Raw genomic sequence first — 21104 nt, 5'->3', positions numbered from 1 at the left:
TCCAGGCTACTGAGCTCTGAACTAAGTTCAGAGACAAAGAACCCTACCATAAGTATTTACAGGACAAAAGCAATTACTTGTAAATAATCAATAAGGAAGTGATAATATTATCAATATTATCAATCTTTTCATAAATAAGGAGACAGAAAGAAAACTTCGCTGACCTTGAGGAAGTCCTCTCACCTGGAACCTCAGGGACCAAAAACCTGCCAGATGTTATGACTGAGCCTCAATGATAATGAAACAACCCTGGAGAATAGATGAGGAACCAAAGATCTTGACAACAGGGAATTTTGTAATTTTTAGAAGAAAGACTCGAACCTACAAAGAAGAAACCAGGAAACATTACAGATTCAAAGAAAGGAGGAGTGGAAAGGACCCCAGAGGTCACTGAAGCCAGGTCATGCTTGGAAAAAACCCTCACTATGACATACTTGAGCATCAACTGCAAAGTGAGCTTCTTTTCTCTCAAAAATGAATAATCATTTTGTCTCTTTGCAAACAGCACGCCCCTCCCCATTGCTACCAGTTCTACAGGGTCAAGCACAAGTATGATCTTGCCTCCTTTACATACTTGAAGACAGCCTTTATTTGGCCTCCAAGCATAACCATTCTCACAACTGATCCTTTTATGCCATCACTCAAGGTCTTTCCCCATCATGGCTCCTCTTGCCTGGTGATGCCAGGGTATCAGTCCTATGATGCCCGGAACTTAATACAATCCATGCCTTTGGTCTGTTGAGGGCTGAAGAGTAAACTGGAGGGACAACTAAGTGGCACAGTGGATAGAGCACCAGTCCTGGAGTCTGGAGGACCTGAGTTCCAATCCGATTTTTCACACTTCATAATGACCTAGCTGTGTGGCCTTGGGCAAGCCACTTAACCCCATTGCCTTGCGAAAACAACAATAAAACAAATATATTGGAATGGCCATTTCTTTCTTCTTGGGAGATCAGCCCCTCTTAATGCAACCCTAGGTTACCTGAGCTTGTCTATCTTCCATGTCCCACTCAGAGTGCTCCCACAGAGCAGTCCCACTAACATCCCCAGATCTTTTGCAGAACACCAACTATCTTACTAGGTTTTTTCTCCATCATATCCTTGTAAGGTTGATTTTTTTAAACAAATTTTACACTTGCCTTTATTGAATTCCATCTATGTAATTAAGCCTACTTTTCTAGCCTTTTGAAATCAACTTTTGAAATCTGTCATGCAGTGTATTAGTTATCACTCCTAGCTTTTTTTATCTGTGGATTTGATGAGTAGACCCCACATGCCTAGAACCACATTATTGACAAAATATTAAATAGCACAGAGTGAATTATAAATCTGTCCTGTTGACTTTGAATCATTAAAACTTCTCTTAGATTCCAATTATCTAGCCAGTTCTAAACCCTCCTGATTGCAATATATATTTTTCCATATTTTCCTATCTTCTTTTAAAAAATAAAATCAGACAGAACCATCAAAGTCACTGCTAAAACAAAGCAATCAAGATTATTGGGAAAATTCTAAAATGGGTCATTAAAATCATGATTCATGAACATTTGGGGAAAGGGACAGGACCCTTCCAAAGACCTGGTTCTGCATCATCAAGAACAGTTCATCTCCTTAGTGCCTCTTCTGATGGAGAGATCAATCCTTTTAATTAATTTAATTTAGTTTAATTTAATTTAATTTAATTAACTAAGATTAATCAGATTAATATGAAATTGTCTGCCTAGGCTTTACCCTGGCATTTAATACAATATGATAGGAGGATATAGACCAGCTACTAACAAAGCCTAATGGATTCTAAATGGTTTGGTTAAATGGAAAGAGTGATTAAGAGTGATTCCATGACAGTGTATTATTTGATATGTATGTCTATGACTTGGATAAAGGCATAGATGGATTGCTTATTAATTTGAAGATTACCTGAAACTAGGAAGGATAGTTATCATTTTGGATGGAGGAGGTGGGATCCAAGAAAGGTTATTACTACTGCTACTACTACTACTACTACCACTACTATTAATACTACTGCTACTACTACTACTACTACTACTACTACTACTACTACTACTACTACTACTACTGCTACTGCTACTACTACTACTACTACTGCTACTGCTACTACTACTACTACTACTACTGCTACTACTGCTGCTGCTACTCCTACTACTTTTACTTCTGTATCTACTACACCCCTGAGTCCAGTGCTGTTCTGTGTCCTGAAGTCTCTCAAGCTCTAGAATTCCATGATACTGTTCTCCATAGCATAGCAGGACTGTCCCTCCTGTAGCCTAAGGTAAGAGAAGCTCTTTTAATTTTCTGCAGTGTCACCTTGAGTCCTCATATTGACCTTGGGTTTGCTTTTTGTCCTTGGTCTCCATCAAATTGAATTTCAGATATTGAGTACAGATAGGGAGCTCAGACATAATGTACATTTATCTGTCTGTATATGCATACATGCATTTGTGTATCTGTGTTTGTTGTGTGTATGTGTTGGAAAGAACGATAAGCCACATAGTGTCTAGAGGGAGACTAGCACTAGTATAAAAAGTTTTTCAATAATGTCAAATGAAATTTGAATGGACACCTAGGTGGCACAGTCGATAGAGCACTGGCCTTGGAGACAGGAGGATCTGAAGTTCAAGTCTGGCTTCAGATATGTGACATGTACTAGCAGTGCATCCTTGGGCAAGTCACTTACCCCTGACTGCCTTGAATGCAGGGCCATCTCCAGTTGTTCTGATTCATATTTGGTCTCTGGACCCAAGCTCCTTAGTACAGCAATCCCTCACTCTAATCCATTCGTGTGTTTGTGATGGCATCACCTCTCTGATGTCATGGTCTTCTTTGAGATAAAAAAACAAACACCATCATGAGGATAGATTCAGTAGAGCACTGGACATTTAGTTTAGCGAAGAGGAAACTTAGGGGAGCATAGCACCTGTTCTTTATGTATGAATCTAACATTAGTTTGTAGCTATGTGCTTTGGGGCAAGTTACTTCAGATTTCTTTGACTTCCATAACCTCATTTGTAAAATGGGACTAATAGGATTGCCTCTCCCCCATGCTTGTCATGAGGATCAGATGTGATGACAAACTCAAAACTCAATGCAAACTTCCAGCTCTGGGTGCTGTTCACATTTTTCACATTGCCAGCAGCAAAGTGGGGAAGTTTCAGAGGTTCCAATTTCATGAAAATCAATAGATGCTAAAACTCCTTGATAATTGGAACTCTCCAAAGAGAAGAATTAGTTTCCCCTGGCAGTCTTGAGGGTGAATGGAAACATCAAAGGCACTGTAAGCATTTGGGTCCTTCCAGGGAGTAGCCTCCAATTGCCAGTATCAGGATTACATTTCCATCTCAACTATGGCTGTGGAGGGCCAAGGAGCACTGACAGTCTTATAGAGGAGGAGGAGCCAAACTTTCCCTCTTGTCATTGGAAGTTGAGCACTCCTGTGCCACATTCTTGCATCTTCTGATGTTTGGTGGTGAACTAAATCATTTATTTTACCCTTTATGAATTCCAGTAGGAATTTAATACAAGCTTGTTGGTTCATTGAATGATGTCTCTGCATGGCCTTCTCTTTGAAGAAAGAGGTTGGGCCAGGTGACTTAAAGGACAGTATGATGTAGGGGAAGATTTAGGTTTGGGATCCAAAGGGCCTGGCTTCCATTCCCAACTCTCTCATTTTCTAGATGATAGTGGTCTTCCATCTCCTCAATGAACTCCAGATTTCCTCCAGCTACAATCTAAGATCCTAGGAGCTTCCAGTCCCCTGCCCGTGTGGGCATTCTGTGATGCTGGCATACCAGCTTCTTGGGAAGATCCCATCCCATCCAGCTAGCATTGTTTAAGTGTCCACCAAGGCACTGCAACCAAGACAGGGTCATAGTAAAATCCAAGATGGGCAAGACCAGGGATGAGGAAACAGGCAGAAACTATTCTCTTGCCTCTGGGAGGTCATTCAGGATTTGCAGGAGCTTAAGGCAACATAAAGCTTTTCTTGCAGTACTTGTTTTGTTGTACACTGAAGGAAAAGATTGTCTTTTTTTCTTGACTTGACTAATTGAATTATCTTCAAAAATCAATAAACCTTTAGGGAATGCTAGAAAATTGATGTAGAAAACCACCCACAGGTTCATGTTTTTTGAGTCTTTGTAAAGAAAGCCCATTCCATGGCAGGAGGTACATTCAAGACATGATCAAATTCTCCAGGAGCCAGTGACTGCTCCTCAATCTCTGTTCTCCCTCTGGGGTTTATGTTGTGTTTCAGCCCAATGGTTATTTGTAGATTAGGACCTTTTATAGATGTCTTCTCTGTCAAAGTGAGTTTCTTATCTTCCTCAATTATCAGAGATCCACTCATCCTTATGACTGATCTGTATAGTTTGAGGTAGAGGAAATGGGATGAGATTGGTTGGAAAAGACCCTCATCACTGACCTTCCCTTCTGTCTGTAGGGGTACCCACCCCCAACCACCCCCAATCCCCTGGGGACCAAATGAATCTAGAAAAAAATTTTTTTTCTTTCTTCTTTCCTTCCTTCCCTCTCTCCCTCCCTCCCTTCTTTCTTTCTTTCTTTCTTTCTTTCTTTCTTTCTTTCTTTCTTTCTTTCTTTCTTTCTTTCTTTCTTTCTGGCAATGGGGTTAAGTGACTTGTCTAAGATCACACAACTAGACAATTATTAAATGTCTGAGATAAGATTTGAACTCAGGTCCTCCTGACTCTAGGATCAGTGCTCTATCCACTGTGCCACCTAGCTGCCCAAATATGTAGGTTTGGTTTTTTTATTTTTTATTTTTTGGTTTTTGCAAGGCAATGGGGTTAAGTGACTTGCCCAAGGTTACACAGCTAGGCAATGTTTAAGAGTCTGATGTTGGATTTGAACTCAGGTCCTCCTGACTCCAGGGCCTGGTGCTCCATTCACTGCACCACCTAGTTGCCCCCAGAAAAAAATCTTAAATAAAATTCTCACAAAGTGTCAGAAAAGTCAATTGGGTTTGAACACTATCCTAATCATTAATACAAGGCACAATAGAAGACTGTAGAAAGTCCTGCAGCAAGTTGCTACTACCCAAAGACACGGGGATCTCTTTGAGCAAAGTCTCTCTACAATTTGAAAATCTTTGTTTTCAGGGTTTTTTAGGGTCTTTTTTCCCAAGGCAATGAATGGGGTTAAGTGGCTTGCCCAAGGCCACACAGCAAGGTAATTATTAAGTGTCTGAGACCAGATTTGAACCCAGGTACTCCTGACTCCAGGGCTGGTGCTTTATCCACTGCGCCATCCCGAAAATCTTTGAATTCATTATCTCTTAAAGACAACTAAGTGACTAGTCCAGAGAGGGCGAGACTTGGAGCCTGAAAGACCTGAGCTGGAATCCTCCCTCCAGTACTTATGGGACCTTGGACAAATCAATTGTTTTACTTCTGTTTGCATTAGTTCCCCATTGGTTAGAGTGGGAGATGAACAACTCCCCATCTCCCAGGGTTACTATGAGAACAAATGAGATAATACAATGAAAGCCCTTTGCAAACCTTGAAGAGTTGTATAAACTCTTGGAATTGTTGTTCACTCAGAATACCACAAGGAGATAGACATTTCCACTTTTCGCATATGGAAAACCTTAAATTTCACTGCTCAAGATGATTTAGAGGCAACCAGAAGTTGGGTACAAAATCATAGACCTCATAAAAGTGTTGGTGTGACCTTGAATGAGTTCCTACCCTTTCTCTAAACATCAAAACAGAAAGTTGGACTAGAAAACAGGAGGTATTCCTCAACCCCAGCCTATGATCCTAATCCTACTGTGAGACCATGGGGCAGAGGCCCTTGTTGACCCTTATCAGTTGCTTCTAGACTAAGACTGGCTTCTTTCAGCTCTTTTCTTTCCCTTCTCATCTCAATTGATGATTTTCCCCAAGAACATTCACTCTGATCCTCTCACTTGGGCCACTACTCCCTTTTCCCATCTCTCAGGTTGGTGTTCTCCCCTTCCTTGAAGGTGCAGCTCCTACACTCAACATTGGGAAGACATTTATGATCCCCGCTGCCCTTCCTTCCTTCAGTCTATCTCCTCCTCCTAAATCCCCCTGGAAATGACTTTGCCTTATTCTGTCCTATCGTGCTTCCCATATCACCAGCTCTATATTCTCTCATCATGCTTTCCATCTGTATCTAGTACAGTAGAAAGAAGTCCTCATTTTGGAGTTAGAAGACCAGTTCTTTGACTTACTACTGGTATGATGTCAAGTTACTCATTTCCTCTCCCTGTGACTAAGATTCCTCCTTTGAAGAAGGAGATAGTTGCACATGTGTAGGTATGATGACCAACTCGGTTAGTTCCCCATAAGGATCCCTTCTTTCTTTGTGGAAACACTGCAGATAATGTCAAGATTTGGTTGCTACGTCATTAATTTTGTGAATCATTTCTCTCATTCTACTTCTCTTTCATAAGCCTATTTATTTTTACAAAAGATGGCTCTAGGATAAGAAAAGGGAGGGGGATTTATTTGGAAATTTTATTTTATCTAAAACCAACTGATCTCAAAACACTTTTGAAAAACAGTGGACAATTGCACTGGATGAGCTTTAGGACCTACTAATTAGTATGTTCTCTGTTCCAGGTGACCTCTGATGCCCTTTTACCCAACTTCTGGCTCCAAATTTAGTTCCATTCAATTTCTAAAAAAATTATAAATGACAAATTTATAAATTTATAAAATTCATTTAAAAATTTATAAATATAAGTGAATGCCAACTCCATGCAAGATATTGTGCTTGTGTTGGGGAATCCAAAGACAAAAAACCCCAATCCCTGCCTTCAACCTGTTTACTAGGGCATGGAATGTAGAGCCACAAAAGTAAATCCAGCTAGGTCCCAATGAGTATGAATAATGAATCATAAAGAATCCATACACTGCAATTTCAAGAGAGATTACTCTGACTGTAATAGAGAATGGGGATTGGGGAGAATTTAGCCTGAGCCAACACAGGAAAGGAATCAGATTTTGGAAGGGTTTAAATGTTTCAACTGAAAAAAGTAATCGGGAGTCACTGCAGCTTTTTGAGTAGAGGAGACACATGGTTAGATCGGTGCTTTAGGGGGAAAAATTAGTTTGGGGGGGCTCTGTGGGGAATGGGGGGAAGCAGGTAGAGATCGGAGGCAAGGAGACCCAATAGGAGGGTCTGCCATATTTGGTGACAGTGGGAATAATAAAGAGAAGTGGGGGTAGGGATAAAAGTGGAGTAAGCCAGATTCAACAGCCCATTGGCTGGTTTCATTCATTTAACTTTCACCAGACTATTAAGTGACTGAAGGACCTCCCAACTTGCAAGGTATTAATTAGAATCCCACTTCATTTTAGTCTGAATAATTTACCAGTGAGTGGACAGAGAGGAAATATTCAATTCAAGTCACTAAATATTCATTAAGTGGTGATTATGGTGAAGAGTCTGATGTGAGTTGGAAGGTCTGCAAAGGGGAAGGAGCTCTTCCTGAGATATAGGTGGATTTTACCTCCAAAGAAATTTCTCATCCCTGGGCTGGGTTGTATCTCTTCTGGGCTAGTCTTGGGAGGCTCTGGAGTCAATCAGCTGATTCCATCTCATGTGTTTTCTTTTTTGTTTTGTTTTAGTTTTTGCAAGGCAATGGGGTTAAGTGGCTTGCCCAAGGCCACAGGGATAGGTCATCATTAAGTGTCTGAGGTCGGATTTGAACTCAGGTACTCCTGACTCCAAGGCCAGTGCTCTATCCACTGCGCCACCTAGCCGCCCCTGTCCTTCATTTTCAAAGAAGATTCTGAGATTTTGAGTGAGGGGGGCTGTGCTAAGTCACCAGTCTCATTTTCTCCTCTAGACTCATCTGAGTCCAGTGGCCAGATAGGAATCAGGAGATGGCCCTGGATTCAAGACAATCAGGGTTAAGTGACTTGCCCTAGGTCATATAGCTAGTAAGTGTCTGAGGGCAGATTCAAACTCCTATCCTACTGAGTTTAAAGCTACCTAGGTGTGGTGGATAGAGCACTGGTCTAGGAGTCAGAAGACCTGAGTTCGAATCTGACCTCAGACACTTAGTAATTATCTAACTGTGTGACCTTGGGCAAGTCACTTAATCCCATTGCCTTGCAAAGATAAACCCAAAACAAAACAAACAAACAAAAAAGAATTGTTAGCTGATTTCACCTAATTATATAGCATAGCCCTTCCCTTTCCTGCAATTCTCTCTAGGGATGGAGGATTTAGAGAAGAAAGCAAGCAGCAAGGGGGTGGTGAGGGGGAAGGACCTGAGGATAACCTCCTCCTTTTCCCTCTCCCCCTTGCCTTGAGCCATGTTATCAATGGAAACCAACATGTGTTCTTTTCAGTTTTAGGGGGAAAGGGAGTCCCCAAAGTGGGAGCCTAAGTCCTAGGGAACTGAGTCAGGATTCCAGATTGAGTCTAGGAACCATAAGAAGCCAGGGTCTTGGGGAGCTTGAGCCTAGGTTGAGAAGATGGGAGGATAAATGATATGTAGAAACTGAACCAGGTAAGAAACCTGATCTCCCCCATTTCTCAGAGATTGTAGTGGTAACTGGAGTGGGGATTATGTTTCCAAGGTATTGGGGAAATTTTGACAAGTTTGTTTTTGCTATATTTCTGAAATAAATATTCCTTTGTAGAAACTAACCTCATTTAAATGACTGCATGGAACTGGAGTCCCCCTCAGGAAGGGGAATGCGAGGATGGGGGATCTAGACAGTGGCAGAGAATCTTAAGGGTACTGGAGAATCTTTGTGGGGTGGAGAATGGAAGACACTTTGGCTTTAGAGAATGGGACCAAATAAACCCAGGTAACATGAGCTTTGCAACCAGACATTTGCCGCTGTCATTCTCAGTTTTATTTTGTAAAAACTGGCAGCACCTCCCATACCATGGGGCTATTGCAAGGTCCAAATTAGATAATTTCTATAGAATACCTTGAAAATTTTAAGTTTAACACATTATCAACTGAGTTTTCTCTCTGAGAAAAATGAAGAAGTTTGACACTGGAAGGTTGGCAACCAGGATTAATTCTTTGGCCAATTTCAGTTCAGGAAACAAGGAAAATTCCTCCACTTTGTGTGGAACTCCTTGGTTTCCACAGTCATGGTGGAAGAGTAAGATGTGCAAGAAAGCAGAGTAGGTCCATGGACCCCATGTGCTCAAAGGGGCTGGTGCTTCTCTCAGTGGCAGATCCTTGTCTCCTACTGAGCAAGTAAACTCTCAGTATTCTCTCTGGAAATGAAATGAGAAGAAAGAAGGAAGTTGTATATAAATGGAACACAGCCGTCCCCAAAGGGAAGGGAGTTGAAGTTGACAACAGGGTTTGGATGAAAACTTTAATGATAATATAGCACATTAAGATTGCAAATCACTTTCCAAGTAATATCTCAAGTTAGCCTCTATTAGTATCCCCATTTTTCTGATGAGGAAACTGAGACAAACAGAGGTTAAATGATTTTCCTAGAATCACATAAGTAGTAAGAATCTAAGGCTGGACTTGAACTTAGGTCTCAGGACTCTACATCTACCATTTGGACTATTTAACCTCCTGTATTTTCCTCTGTTGTATATTTGCATATCTCTATGGATTGTTGCTTCTTTGGGCACAGATTAGGTACGCTTTTTTTTAATTCCTTTTTTCCCTGGTACCAAAAGCAGTCCCTGACCCATATCAGGAACTTAATAAATATGTTTCATTAATCACTGATTCCTGAGCCACTTCACATTTCAATGTCACAGTTTTACCACTAAAATGACAATTTGCTCCTTTTCTGTAAAAAAATGCCTTTGATCATCTTTGCCTCAATCAGTCCATCAACAAGCAATCATTAACTGTCCATTTGATCCCTGGTGCTAGGGATGAAAGGAGAAAAAGAAATGACCCTGCCCCCAAGGAGCAGGTACTATTTGCCAGGTGGTGGCGATGACTGCTGTCCCTCATAATCTGAACAGTAATAATAATCACAAAAACCACCAACAAAATCACCAAAACAGCCACAACGAGACTAACAACAGAAAAATAACAACTGAGGGCTGGCTAGGTGGTGCAGTGGCTAGAGCACCGGCCCTGGAGTCAGGAGGACCTGAGTTCAAATCTGACCTCAGACACTTAATAATCACCTAGCTGTGTGGCCTTGGGCAAGCCACTTAACCCCATTGCCTTGCCAAAAAAAAAAACAACTGACATGTATACAATAGATGGACTAATGGATGTGTGATCCTACCAATTTAGATGTTCCCTCTAATGGCACTGATCATATCCCATCCATGTCTAGCCATCTTGTTTAACTCTTGTCTACATAACTTTACTGCCTGGATTCACCCATCATTCTAGACACCTTCCTCAACTTCTCTTCACCTGACATTGTGAGGTTGCCAATGGAGAGTACTCAGGCTGTGCCCTTGCCATCTCTCCACCTCACATCCTGATATGCCCATTTCCCCTCATTATCAAATATAATCTTTTTTAAAAAAAATTTATTTATTTTGAGTTTTACAATTTCCCCCAATCTTACTTCCCTCCCCCCCACCCTCCACAGAAAGCAATCTGTCAGTCTTTACTTTGTTTCCATGTTGTACCTTGATCCAAACTGAGTGTGATGAGAGAGCAATCAGATCCTTAAGGAAGAAACATAAAGTATAAGAGATAACAAGATCAGACAATAAGATAGCAGGTTTTTTCCCCTAAATTAAAGGTACTAGTCCTTGGTCTTTGTTCAAACTCCACAGTTCTTTCTCTGGATACAGATGGTATTCTCCATCACAGAGAGCCCCAAATTGTTCCTGCTTGTTTCACCAATGGAATGAGCAAGTCCATTAAGGTTGATCATTGCCCAGATGTTGCTGTTAGGATGTACAGTGTTTTTCTGGTTCTGCTCATTTCACTCAGCATCAGTTCATGCAAATCCCTCCAGGCTTCCCTGAATTCCCATCCCTCCTGGTTTCTAATAGAACAATAGTGTTCCATGTCATACATATACCACAGTTGGCTAAGACATTCCCCAATTGAAGGACATTCACTTGATTTCCAATTCTTTGACACCACAAATGGGGCTGCTATGAGTATTTTTGTACAAGTGATGTTTTTACCCTTTTTCATCATCTCTTCAGGGTATATACCCAGTAGTGGTATTGCTGGATCAAAGGGGATGCATATTTTTGTTGCCCTTTGGGCAAAGTTCCAAATTGCTCTCCAGAAAGGTTGGATGAGTTCACAGCTCCACCAACAATGTATCAATGTCCCAGATTTCCCACAACCCTTCCAACAATGATGATTATCCTTCTGGCCATATTGGCCAATCTGAGAGGTGTGAGATGGTACCTCAGAGAAGCTTTAATTTGTATTTCTCTAATAAGTAATGATTTACAGCAATTTTTCATATGACTATGGATCAATTTGATTTCCTCATCTGTAAATTGCCTTTGCATATCCTTTGACCATTTATCAAACAAAATCTTGGTGCCAGCTTTTACTGTATTCTTCAAAGTGCCTGAAAAATGGTTTGGCCTTTACTTGAGAACATCCAATGAGGGGAAACCTGGCCACAGAGTACTAGCGGAACTTGGGAAGTTAGAATTCACTCCCATGTGCCCACAATGCTAGTCAGGGTTGATGTGAATCAAGAAAATGTGTGCAATCCTGGGGAAGTTTGAGTTAACTTGGTTCTAAGTGAGTTTATCCAAATCTTTCTTCCTTTTTATCAAAGAAGATATAAAGTCCTTACTAAGACTGGAAGGGAATGGTTGAGACACTAGAGAACTTCCTTGCTCATCCCTCTTTAATCTCCCTTGTAGCTTTTATCTACCTTTATTTGCCTCTCAGGGATTTTTGTTTTGGTTTGCTGTTTTGTTTCTTGATCACCATGGGGATTGCATTTATCAGGGAATATTTAAATATATTTTATTAAATGGATCATTTTGTTGAACAATAGACTCACACCAGATAATGAATCTGAACTAGGATAGCCTCCCTAGGCCTCCCATTCCATTCCTGGGAAGCCCTTGTGATTAGGGATGATATTCAGCCAAGTGCCATTTTTTTCCCTCTGAAGCTTTCACTGATTCTTCTGAATACTTCTGCTCTCTTGGGCAAGTCAGGACCATAGTGTCTCTTCTATGTGACAATCCTTCAGTTATTTGAATGTAACTATTATTCTCACTTGTTCCTCCCATCTCCCTGTCCAAGTCTTTTCTGATAAACATCTGGGATTCCTTTTCCACTTATGGCAAAGTAGGTCTTAATATTGTTGGCTTCCCTTAAATATTTTCTGACTTGTCAATATATCTTCCTAAAATGGCATGGCTAGAACTAAACACAATGTTCCAGGCATGATCTGGCGAGGGAAGAATGCAAAAAGTCTACTACTTCCTTATTCTTGGGAACTAACAAAGCATTTCTTAACATAAGCAAGATCAACTCACCTTCTTTCACTGTCAGATCTAATGCTGGCTTTGTATCAATCTTCTGGTCTATGCAAATCCCCAAATTCATTTCAGAGAAACTCCTGTTTAAGCATACCTTGTCCAACTTAAAGGCTTCCTTCTAGTACTTGAGCTGCCTTCTTGAGGTAGGAAGGATTCAAGTACAGAATGAGGGTTGGCTTCCTTTCATTCTTCCAATAATGTCAAGTGCCCACCAATATCCCTTATATTCTAACAATGTCTTAAAAACATCAGTGTTCAGATGTAGAAAGAATAATTAAGAAAAATGTTGCAAAACTATGTGAAAGGGTACACTATAAGCATTTGGATTCTGGATCATTTCGAAATGTATTTGGCTTCACAGCCCCTTCAGATGACTAAATAACTGATGGAATAAGCTCCAACCTATACTTCAAATATATAACTCATCATTTCCTTCTGCCTTGTCCACTACCAATGAAGAAATAGAGTCAGAAGGAACTTCAAGGGGAATCCACCACCAAATATAAGGTCTACAGAGCCGTTGTGCTGACTTCATTGTTCTGTACCTGTGAAACCTAGATAGCATACCAGCTCCATGCAAGGAAATTGACTCTTTTTCATTTGTATTGTCTTAGGAAGACTCTGAAGCTCGGTGCCTGGAAGGAGAAGATCCCACACGCTGAGGTCCCTTCTCAAGGTCAATTGCCAAGCATTCAAACTCTACTACACAGAATCCAACTGGGCTGGAGTGGCCATACTGCTCAAATGTCAAATGTATACTTGCCAAAAAAGACTATTTTTAAGGAGACCTCATGCATGATGGTCAGAAAAAGGGATACAAAGACACTCTCAAGGTCTCACTTTAGAATTTCGTAACCAGTTGTGAGACATGGAAAATTCTGGCATAGGGCAGTCCAGAATGGCATGTCCTCATCACTGTATAAACAAAGAAGCTCAAAGGAAACATGAGATGCACAAATTTGGAGAATTCATCCAAATGATCTCATGCGCTATTTGTGCCCAACTTATGGTAGAACATTCTGAATTTGTATTGGTCTGATCAGTCACGATCAGACATACCACAAGACCAACATAGTGATATTGTTATAATCCTCTTTGAGAAATAAAGACAACAACCAACCAATCCAATTCATACCTGACTCATAATTCCCTGACTACCATATCTGGCAAGGGGTCATTCAAAGTCAGAAGATGGTTCCTAGTAACAGGAAACTCATTAATCTCTAAAGTAGCTCTTTGCATTGTTGAAAAGCAATTATTCTTAAAATATCCAGCTGAAACATTCTTCTGTAGAAAATCTGACCAAAAGGAATAGACAGGACAAATTTGATCTCTCTTCCACTTTACAACTATGTGAAGGCATATAACAAATCTCCTCTAAACTTTGAGGTTAAATATACTACAATCTTGACCTTGGCATTCATTTGGCAAGATGACAGTGCCCTCACTATCAGTTTTCTTCTTTTCTGATAGAAAGAGTAAAGGTGACTATATCTCTCTGTTCCCATAAACTTCACATTGAGAACAGGGAAATATATCATTCCTGCCCACACATTTTTTTTACTGTCCACACATTTGTATTTTTTAAAATTATTTCAATATTTTATTTATTTATTTTTTCAATAACATGCAACTGTAGTTTTAAGCAATCATTTTTTGCAAGGTTTTGAGCTTTCATTATTCTCCCTCCCTCCCTTCCCCTCCCTCCCTGTGACAGAAAACAATCTAATCTAGGATATAGATGTATAGCCCTGCTAAACATAGTACCACATTAATCATGTTGAGAAAGAATAATCAAATCCAAACAGAAGAAAAAATCATTAGAAAGAAAACAAGACATAATACATAAGATTACTTTTAAAAATTGAAGCGAGTAAGCTTTGTTAAGCATTTAAACTCCACCATTCCTTTTCTGGATGTGGATGGTATTTTCCATCACAAGTTTTTCAAAATTGTCTTTGATTAGTGTACTGATGAAATGAACAAATCCTTCATAGTTGATTATAATGTTGCTGTTAGGGTGTACAATGTTCTTCTGGTTCTGCTCACTTCACTCAGCATCAGTTCATGCAAATCCTTCCAAGCTATTCCAGAAGTCTTGTCCCTCATGATTTCTTATAGAACAATAGTGTTCCATCACATATTCATATACCACAATTTGCTCAGTCATTTCCAATTAATGAGCATCTCCTCAATTTCCAATTCTTGGTCACTACAATAAGGGCTGCTATAAACTTTATTTGTTTTAGATTTTTCTTTTTCAAGGCAATGGGGTTAAGTGGCTTACCCAAGGCCACACAGCTAGGTAATTATTAAGTGTCTGAGGTCAGATTTGAACCCAGGTACTCCTGACTCCAAGGCCGATGCTCTATTCACTGTGCCACCTAGTCACCCCACTATAAACTTTTTTTGTACATTTGGGATTTTATCCTTTTTTTGTAATCTCTTTTGGATACAGAACTAGTTGTGGTATTATGGGATCAAAGATTATGCATAGTTTTGTTTTCCTTTGGGCATAATTCCAAATTGCTCTCCAGAAAGGTAGGACCGGTTTATAACCCCATCAAGAATGAGGGGCAGCTAGGTGGTGCAGTGGATAAGGCACCGGCCCTGGAGTCAGGAGGACCTGAATACAAATCTGGCCTCAGACACTTAATAATTGCCTAGCTGTGTGACTCTGGGCAAGTCACTTAACCCCATTGCCTTAAGTAAATAAAAAAATCAAACAAAATTCAAGAATGAATTATTTTCCCAGTTCCCATATCCCCTGCAACATTGATAATTTTTCTTTCTAGTCATATTGGTCAACCTGATAGGTGTGAGATAGTACCTCAGAATTATTTTAAATCTACTTCTCTAATCACTAATGATTTTTAGAGCATTTTTTCTTATGACTATACACAGTTTCAACTTCTTCATCTGGAAATTGCCCTTGAATATCCTTTGATCATTTATGAATTGGTGAATGACTTATTTTCTTATAAATTTGATTCATTTCTCTATATAATAGTCATTTGTCAGAAACACTAATTGTAAAAATTGTTTCCCAACTTACTGCCTTCCTTTTAATCTTGGTTGCATTAGTTTTATTTGTGTAGTTTATTGAAATCAGAATGATCCATTTTGCCTTTTCTAATGTTCTCTATCTCTTCTTTGGCCATAAACTGCTCTACTTCCCATAGATCTGACCATCCACACCTTTCTGCCATTTTCCTCCTTGAGGCTTGGCTAGAGTCCATGACTGCTTCCTAACTTTGTTCTTCTAAGTTCTCAGGAGTCTTTTGTCCATAATAACTTGTTTATTCTGAAATGGAAGCTACTGTAGCATCCTGCCACATGGGTTCTCACAGTCTCTGCATCCTAAAATGGTTTCTTAACAAGTGTATGTGGTGGAGGCAGTTCTAGACCATGCAGATCCCTTAGCTCAGTGACCCCCATGAATAATCCACATTCTAGAAACTCAGATTTCTGTGGGAAGTTACTGGGATTTTCATGAACTTCAAGCTCAATGCATATCAGCAGGATGCCATGTCATCCAGGAAAGTTAATGGCATATTAGGCAATATGAAGAGATTGTATTTAGGTCAAGGGAGGTAATAAGCCCTCTCTCCTCTACACAAGCAGAGCACATCTGCAGAGTTCTATTCAGGACTTGGCCTCAGTGTTTATTTAGGATGAATCATCAGAAATATTGGCAGGAGGACAAACAGGATGTTGGAGGTCCCCAAGCATTAACTCTGTGAGGATGGGCTGAAGGAAATGTAGATGATCAGCCTGTAGAAAATATGATTTAACAAGAAGTGTCTCTATGTCTTCATGTTTGTGCTGGTGCTTATGAGTATGTGCCCACACATACAACTGTCTGTAAGCGCTTCTATTCTGGATGAGGTAATAAATTCATTGTTTGGTCCTAGAGGTTAGACTCAAGAGTGTATGTGTGAGAAGGGCCAATTTCAGAGGGGTCACTTTAGGTTAGAAGTCACAGTGTAAGGGGTTGCCTTGGGAGGTGCTATGAGACCTCCAGTAGAGGTCACTAGGAGTCACTAGAAGTCAAGCAAATACTAATGCTCCATATAGGAATCATGTCCAAGCCTCTGACATTTTGAGATTCTTTGATCTGGGCTCTAGTTCCAGTTCAAAACTTTGCCAGAGATCAGTCATCAATCAAGTTACTTGAACAGTGTGAGCTTCTGTCTCTTCATTTACAAATTACTCTATTTACCTTATGACATTATTGTGAGGAGAGCACATGGAAAACATGGAACACTCCAGAAAATATTTCTATTCTTTAAGATACAACAAAGTCCACAAATACAGAGAAGCTTGGAAAAGTTGATGTGACATGCAGAGTGAAGTCAGCGGATATGAAAAACCCCACTATGTGTACAATATTAATGGAAATTACCACAAAAGGAAAAAAATAGGAACATTGCAAAAGTCTAAAGAACAAGTATGACTTGAAGGAAGTCCACTAGGTGGTACAGTGAATAAAGCACTAGGTCGGGAGTCAAGAAAAATGGAATTAAAATCTGATCTCAGACAGTTACTAGCTATGTGGTCCTGGGCAAGTCACCTTCAGTTTCCTCATCTATAAAATGAGCTGGAGACGGAAATGAGAAACTACTTTCCTGTCTTTGCCAAGGAAATCCCAAATGGAGTCAAAGAGTTGGGTATGACTGAAATGTCTGAACAACAATAAATGAAAGAATAGAAATAAGAATACAGTCCAACTCAAACCTTTTGAATAAGTGAAAGGTTTGAAAGGGTTGTACCTGGCATGCATTTTCAGACTTCCTTAATGTATTGATTAGTTATGATGATATTTTCATCCTTTTTTTCTTTTTCTTTTGTTTTTTTTCTTTGAAAAATACACTTTGTTATATGTGATGAGCCACTGGGAGGGAAAGAAATATTAGGGGTAGGAAGAATATTAATGTTCTAAAAAAGCTTTGATAATGAGAGTTATTTTTTTTGTTAGTGACTTATTTATATGAATGCGGTTTTATTTGGTTTGGTTTGGTTTTGCCGCACAGTACCTTGCGATGAATCTTCCTTCACCTTCAGACTGTTCCTTATTTTGGTCAAGACAGGCATGAGATGCCCTCAGAAATCTTAGCTTGGACTACAATATCATGTTGATAATGTGACTGTAACATAAGACAATTCTGAGTCCCTCCCCCAACTCTTTATAGAGATTACCTAACAGATTTATCTTTGACAACCTGACAGATGCCAAGCCATGTGTTCTTTGCTGCTACATCCGTGGGGATTCCAAGAATGAGGAAAGATAAAACTGGTCACCAGATGGGGGATAGACTCTTCTTGAAGTCTACCCCAATTAAAGTTGTAGTGGTGGTATCAATGTCCTGGTATAAAATTCTAAGATAATCCATTACAGTTAAGGAGAATTCTGGCTGCTATGTGGGGTACAGCATGCTCCATTCAGTCTTACAAGCACTGAACCAGCTAGTCGATAGACCAAGGCTCTATTATGAACTCCTCTGCCTGAGTGCCCAGTGGTATGGTCACCTAAATTCTGCTTGCTAATGGGGTGGTTTCTTCCTAAAATTCATTCTGACATTCCACAAGATGGCTAGTGACTCATTGAGTAAACATATGGGTCCTTTTAGCTAGGGTCACACAATCCTTTTCCAAAAGCATGAAGCTGCAACTATGCTAAGTGAGCCTGCTCCTTAGAAATATGTCTTTACCCTACATAAACTCACAAATTCAGGACCACAGACAGCACCCGTTGCTGTAGTTCATCACCTTTTGCTTTCCACGGGAGCAAAATTATTTTCCAAGACATGAAAGGGAAGTTTTGATGCCAATGACTTTAGATGGATCCCACCGCAACCCTAACCCCATACAACATCACAAGATCACTTCTTGCTGAAGTATTGGCTTTTATTGTTGATGCATGCAAGCAATTAGGACTAATGGGAAAAGCATCTGGCTTCAGTCAGAAGACCTGGGCTCTGGTCCTAAATGATGCCACTCATTAGCTGTGTGACCTTGGGCAACTGACTCTTGAAATCTATTCCTCAGTTATGTTAAGGAAAAATACTAGAGCGCTGTACTGGATAAACTGAAGTTTCTTTTAGTCCTGACATTCTGTGTTCCATATTCTAAGGTGACTCCCAGCTCAAAAATTGAATGCTCTGCGTTCTAAGTTCCTTCCCAGCTTTGGCATCCTGTGCTCTTTGTTCTAACTCCTCCTCTATCACTCATATTTTATTTTCTATGAACAGTGTTCTATATTTTACTGTCTTTTCCAGCTTCGACATTCACTATTCCATATTCAAAGTAAGTGGTGTTGTGAGCTAAAATGGGATGTGTTGTCACACATGGAACTACTTTTTAGATCTGCTTACAGCTTTTCCATGGATAGATTCAGCACTTAGGAGTCTGTGCTGCCAAAATCTGAGCAGTGTGATGCATCTTTCTGATTGAGTCCCTGGAGTCTCTGTATGGAGAAAAACAAAAGCAAAAACTTGAAAAATGCTTCCAACCTAATTCGGCCTCTGCAGTTTCCAAAGTTTGGGTCTATTTCTTCCCTCTGGAGCCAAACAGAACAATTCTAACTCCTCTTGCTTAAGGCAGAAGAGCACAGACTTAGATACATAATTTCAGTGGATACAAATCTGGGTTAGTGGAACCACCTTTCTATCCCCATTTTATGATGGGTTCATGGGAAATTTATGGGTTCATATATACAGAGTTATTACTCAGAAGAAGTATTAGCAATTAGTAAACTAGGAAAGCGTTCTTGTCATAAGGTATACTGGAACCTCCCAGGAGAATAGAGATTCCTGGAGACAAAGACAACATAGATAACACGGCTTAAAGGCATTTAAGCCACTGAGGAGGCTCAATGGAACCAACAAAGAGCTTTCTAACTTTGATGCATCGTGAAAAGCAAATGTGTATTATTTTTAGCTTTGGTCTTGAAAGAAACAAGAAATGTCTATATTTAAAGTTAATCCAAGAAGAATTCACGGTCAACTATGCTTCATGGGGGAGGGGCAGACTGTGGACTCAAGAATGGATGGATGAATGAATGAAATGAATTAATGAAAAACATTCTGAAATCTTTCAATTGCTGGATCAGGCTCTGAGATGAATATAAGTGGAAGGAATACAATCCCTACTCCCCCTACCCCCAGAGGCTTATTTTCTAATGGGAAGTGAGAATACATACAGTGAAGCTAGAGGTCAAATTGGAAGTGGGTGGGTGAGATGACATAGTTTCAAAAGATCAGAAAATGACATGGGGACCTGATTCCAGGCAAGATAAAGGAAAACTCCCTTATTAGAGAATCTTAGTTCCAAGGTCAGGAAGGCCTGGGTTCAAGTTTCACCACTGAAAAATACTGACTGTGTGATTCTGGACAAGATACTTAGTCTTTCAATGTCCCAGGCAAAGATCTAAGAGCTTACATTGCAGAATAGGTGAGATCTGCACTGGTAGAGAGAATTTTATTATCCGGGAGTTTTCCACATTAATGAAATCAGAAGTATGAATGCTCCCTCCCCTTCAAAAGTCAAATATTGTGATAGATACTAAGGATACATAGATAGAAATGAAAATAGATGATATGCTGTTTTACTTGGGGGCTGAAGAAGCTCATAGATGAGCAGAAGATAAAAATAGCTAGCATTTTTTTTAACATTTGAAGGCTTTACAAAACACTTAAAAAATTTAATCCTAAATAACCTTGGGACAACAATGCTATTATTATCTACCTTTTACAGTGAAGTAAACTGAGGCAGATAGGAGCTTAGTGACTTGTCCAGGACCAAATAGCTAGCAAGTTATTGAGACTGGATTAGAACTCAGGTCTTCCTTTCTGTAGGCTCAATGCTCTATCTCCTCGACTATCAGATGTCTCTGGGACTCTGTCTGCCCTGAATCTTTCAGAATTTTCACAATATCTAGAGCAATGGACAGCAAAAAAACTGCTGTCTGCCCCAGGAGATTGCTGTCCTTCATGCTCATTTCCTGGATTGGTATTTCATGGGCTCTTCTCAATTATGGCTAAAGCCTCTCCTGATCCTTCTCCATCCATCTCCCAAGGGTCATTGGAAAGCTGCTTCAGTGCAAGAACCCAGGTCCTTCCTAGATGGCTGGCATCCACTGGGGTCACCCTTTTTTTCAAAAAGAAGGTAGTGTGAGTGGAAGGGAGAGAACTGCCAACTGAGATTTGGGAGTATCTTCTGACCTGACCTCAATACCCAGTTGAGGAGAGACCTGGGGAGTGGAATGGGTGGAGTAGTGTGTCCTCCTCCCCTCCCTTTTCTATCAAATATGGTGAATCCTTCATTCAATGTTTTTTTGATATTGTGATCCTTTCTTTCAGAGATCCCAAAATGCAAAATGCCCAAAGAATCAGTGAAAATGGCTGTGTCCAAATCCTTGTCTTTTGTTTCAAAAGAGGAATATGGAAAGAGGTGAGGTTTGTCCTTCATGTTCAAAGAGGACCCAGGGTAGCACAATGTTTTGGCTTGCTTATAAGCTGTATTTAAGTGTAGCAGAGCTATACAAAGTCATCAACCTGACTGTTACCAAAGTCCTTGAAATCCAGTGGCAAGATGAAAGTCAAAAATGGTTTGGGAAGCCATAGATGACCTTGTTGTCTTTGATGTCTAATCAAGTTCTAAAC

The sequence above is a fragment of the Macrotis lagotis genome, chromosome 1, assembly GCF_037893015.1.
Source record: "Macrotis lagotis isolate mMagLag1 chromosome 1, bilby.v1.9.chrom.fasta, whole genome shotgun sequence".
Classification (NCBI taxonomy): Eukaryota; Metazoa; Chordata; class Mammalia; order Peramelemorphia; family Peramelidae; genus Macrotis; species Macrotis lagotis.
This window is presented reverse-complemented; position numbering follows the sequence as displayed.